Source organism: Chionomys nivalis, chromosome 17 (assembly GCF_950005125.1).
Source record: "Chionomys nivalis chromosome 17, mChiNiv1.1, whole genome shotgun sequence".
NCBI lineage: Eukaryota > Metazoa > Chordata > Mammalia > Rodentia > Cricetidae > Chionomys > Chionomys nivalis.
Window position 1 is genome coordinate 46877005 of NC_080102.1, and position 4893 is coordinate 46881897.

The window sequence follows — 4893 nt, forward strand, 5'->3', positions numbered from 1 at the left end:
TGCTGGGAAACCTGATCTTATCTCTCATATGGTACCTTAAGGTTCAAGGGACTGGAATAGGTCCCATCAACATAGCCAAGGCTTTTCTTCCCCTGGAGGGAAGGACAGGGGAACAAGGTAGGAATATGGTTATCAGGATAGAGGAGTATGACCCCCCAAAACAGCCCCTATAATTCTCTCATAATACCCAAGCCATTTACTGCCCTACTCATTTCTTTCTCCGGACAATGGTCCAACCATCTTCTACTAAATATCCTCTTCTTTAATATTCTGGGAGTCTGGCTCAGGCGGTTGAGGCTAGGGGCAGATCCCATCCATCATGGCTCCATCATTTGTAGCTGTCACCTCCATTTCTTCCACGCTGTCTACTTCATCTTCATCCATATCAGTTTCTCTGGCTGTCTGTCCTGGGGTAGCAGTGACTTTGCACTTCTTTTGGTTGATCTCAGAGGTCAGCTCCTGCAGAGCCACTCCATCACCTTTCTGGAAGTGGTGGAACATGGTCTGTAGCTGCTGATTCACCTGGGGCAAGCTCCCATCTTCCACAACTGTATCAAACTCAGTGGTCATCAGCTCCCCAAGGAAACCTTCCACCTCTTCCAGCTCTAAGTCAGCTGCAAAGCAGGCCAGGAATCTAGAGCCACTCGAACAGCAGCTCCGAAGAGCTCTCGCAAGTCTTCTGCCGGGTCCGCCATAATCCGTTTGGATCACGTGGCTCTCAAGCCGAGCGATTATTTTTGTACGTGGTATATTTCATTCTTCTGTGAGTGGTCATTTTGTGACGTCAGTTCGTTTGATGCATTTGGCCTTTTTGTTCAAGATTGTCTGGGCAATTTGGAATTGTGTGCTATCCTAAGATGTTTTTTAAAAGAAACTTTTATGAAGCCCATTGACCGAGGTTTCATTCTGCTCGGTTCCCGCAGTTGTTAAATCGCAAAAAAATCACAAAGAGGTCTACATTAACTATAAACTGATTGGCCCATTAGCTCAGGCTTCTTATTAACTCTTATAACTTATATAGCCCATTATTAGCCCATTATTCTTATCGGTGTTAATAACGTAGCTCAGTACCTTATTCAGCGGGACAGTCACATCTTGCTTCTTCTGTGGCTGGGTCACAATGCAGAAGGAGCTTCCTTCTTCCCAGAATTCTCCTGTTCTCCTTGACTCACCTCTACTTCCTGTCTGGTTGTTCCACCTATACTTCCTGCCTGACTACTGGCCAGTCAGCCCTTATTTAAAACATAATTGACAGAATATAGACAATTGTCCCACTCCAAAGCCCAGTTTGTCTTTTGTAGTTGGACTTTTCTGTCCCATCAGCCAGCTCCCAAATTACAATGCAGACTTATTATTAATTATGAAACCTCAGTCAATAGCTTAGGCTTGTCCCTCTATCTCTTATAGCTTAAATTAACCCATTTCTATTTATCTACATGCTGTCACATGGCTCATGACTTGTTACTATATCTCCTACATGTATGTCCTGCCTCCTCTGCATCTGGCTGGTGACTCTGCCTTTTCTTCCCAGTGTTCTCTTTGCCCCTAAAATCCTTCCTAGCTATTGGCCATTTGACTGTTATTAGACAAATCAGAGTGACAAATATCCATAATGTATAAAAAGATTATTTAATAACAGTCCTCAAACGGGTAAAACCAAAATCCATCCCTCTTTGACTCCAGGAATCATCCATTCTTCAGTCCCAAACTAACGGTGGACAGATGACAAACTAACTCACTGGGTTCTGAGTCACTTTCCTTGACCCAATCATCAATGTAGTACTGCAAGATGGTTCCCACATTCTGTGTGAAATGCGGAGGAACAGAGTTCAGGGGTAGAGGAAGTCTCCTCCTGTGTTCAGCTGTTGAGTCAGCCTCCCTTTCGGATCCCTGTGGCCAGAAGTGAGTCACATTTCCTGGTACAATGAAAGCTAGATAGGTGATTAGTCAATATTTTTAGCTGCTCTAAGAGAAAGTTAGCCATCGTGGAAGAAATCCTAGGGTGGGAAGAATGGTTTCAGAGCACGGAGCCAACCACGTATAGCAGTTCATATTTCCGATACACTGAGGATACCAGATTATATGGTTTCTTTTTCTGTTTCTGTGATAAACTGCCCCGACGAAAGCACTTGAAGGGAGAAGGGGTCTATTCTCGTGTTCAGTTCCAAATACAGCAAGAGCTTAAAGCAGGTGGTCACATCATGTCCACAATATGTTTTTATTTTTGTTATAAAACACTGTGACCATGTGTGGTGTTTAGGGCTTTTATGCTGTGAACAGACACCGTGACCACAGCAACTCTTATGAAGGAAAACCTTATTTGGGCTGGCTTACAGTTCAGAGGTTTAGTCCATTATCATCATTGTGGAAAACATGGTAGCACACTGGCAGATACTGTGCTGGAGAGGTAGTTAAGACTTCTACATCTGGATTGGCAGGTACGGTGGAGAGAGAGAGAGAGAGAGAGAGAGAGAGAGAGAGAGAGAGAGAGAGAGAGAGAGAGAGAGAGAGAGAGAGATTGGCCCTAAGACTGGCCCCCAGTGACACTCTTCCTCAAACAAGGCCACACCCCATTATACTTACCGGTCTATGTGGGCCATTTCATCAAATCACCACATCAGGGCAACTCACAGAGAAAAGATTACTTTGGTTTATGGTCCCAGGAAGTGAGAGTCCTTAGTGGCAGAGACAAAGGCAGAGAGGCTAGAGTGTGAGACTTTGAATTCACATCCTCAAATGTGAGCACCAGGAAGGAAGTCCACCTTCAGAAATAGACTTCCTCCAGCCAGGATGCACCAACTAAATCTTCCCTACACGGTGCTATCAACTGGGGATACCCGAGTTAATAGGAAGGGCTGAGATCATGGGAAATACCGAGATTATGGGGAAAATTTTTCCTCATCCAAACTGTTACTGCAGTTAAGCATGCCTGTGCTCTGTAAGGACGCTGATCTCAGAGCTGAATGACAGGTATGAAAGGGCATAAAATATGGGCTTTTTAATATCACTACAGATCCATTTCCCATAGGTAACCAGGGAGGACAGCCAATGGTAACTGCCACATATTTGTGTGTTCATTAGTATATAAATTATCTCAACCAATACATTACACTGTGAGTTTTTTAAATTAAACAGACTCTTCCTGATGACACAGAAATTAAGCATGCAAAGGAAGACTGAGGAAATTGGAGACACAATAGTACAGGCAGTTGTAAATGTAGTCCCACAAAAACACTGTAAGATAAACTTTACAATTCAGAGTGGTAAACAAAAATAACCTTGACTTCCATCATATGTACAAATAAAATTGAAATGGGGTGTGTGTGTGTGTGTGTATTTCCAGTGTAAATATATTTAATGACAAAAATTTGAAAAGAGATCATGAATTTGAGAAGAAGAGCAGGAGTTGGAGGGGGGGAGGGAGAATGTCGTAGAGGCAGTGCTCATGTATGAAGGTCTCAGGAAAATAACATTAGCTGGCTCCATGGTTAACAGTATTTGCAGCTTTTGCAGAAGACTGGGGTTTTTCTTCCTAGCACTCACATGGTGCTCATAATGGTCGGTAACTCTAGTTTTAGCAAACACCCTCTCCTGGCCTCCTTGGGCACTGCATGCATCATGGTGCACACACACACACACACACACACACACACACACACGTTGACACACACATACAAATAAATTAAAATAAATAACTGTTTTTCAGAAATCTTAAAAATTATTCTTTTTTTTTTTTTTTTTTTTTTTTTTTTTGGTTTTTCGAGACAGGGTTTCTCTGTGGTTTTGGAGCCTGTCCTGGAACTAGCTCTTGTAGACCAGGCTGGTCTCGAACTCACAGAGATCCACCTGCCTCTGCCTCCCAAGTGCTGGGATTAAAGGCGTGCGCCACCACCGCCCGGCTTAAAAATTATTCTTGAAATAGCCATGTGGTGGGGGCACTTGCCTTTAACCTCAGGAATGAGGAGGCAGAGACAAGTGAGTTCAAGGCCAGCCTGAACTACAGAATGAGTTCCAGGACAGGCTCCAACGCTACATAGAGAAGCCCTGTCTCAAAAAAAAAAAAACAACTAATAAATATTAATTAAATAAAAATAAAAAAAATCTTGAAATCAAGAAAAACACAGTCCTTTGAACAGTAAAAAAAATGCAGTGTTGATTTTTGATTTGATACAAGATTTGAAAGGAGCCAAGCTAAACTTCCTACCTTTATAAGGTGGCTGAAGATCTTACTGGTTCCACTTGTCTAGCCTGAAGTCAGTGATAAGGAACCAAAGCCATGGAAATGCACAATCACTGCATGAAAGGGAGGCTGGACATGCGCAGAAGTGGGCTGGCAGACTCTGGTTCAGTGCTGAGGCCGGGAGCTGTGCTGAGTAGGAACTACTGAGTATAGCATCTGCGATTCAGTGAGACTAGACTAGCTCATCTCTCACCAGGAAGTTCAAAGGAAGCAGACCCTGGACAAAAGCTGACACGCATATTGACAGTTACTGAATGAAATTCTTCAGAAGAAAGAAGTAACTTACCTAACCTGTGTTCTCTGACACATGTTGATCCTTGCCTCTCCCTCTTTGCTGATTTACAGTTTACTGGAGACAAGTCTGATAATATTCTAGATGCAAGATTATATAACTTAGAGAAAACGGAGCTATTCCCAGTGACCAATAACTCCCTCGCACAGTTAGTGGTATGAGTGTGTTTAAAACGTTTAGGCTAAACTACTTACCTTCGTCAGTCCTGACTTCACCAGAGGCTTTCATTTCCCATGTTTGTTATGCTAATTAGCAACCCACCGATTTCGTCATTATGCATCCCTGTGTCTAAAGTCAATTTGCACATTATGTGGTCAGAAACAATGATAGGTGACATAGTAGGGTACATACTTCAATAGGA

At 42.9% G+C, this 4893-nt stretch overlaps 1 pseudogene; it reads right to left on the reverse strand.

The window, feature by feature from the left end:
* Positions 1-208: 208 nt before the first annotated feature.
* On the reverse strand, positions 209-695 carry LOC130889165 (pre-rRNA-processing protein TSR2 homolog; annotated as a pseudogene).
* Positions 696-4893: the final 4198 nt, after the last annotated feature.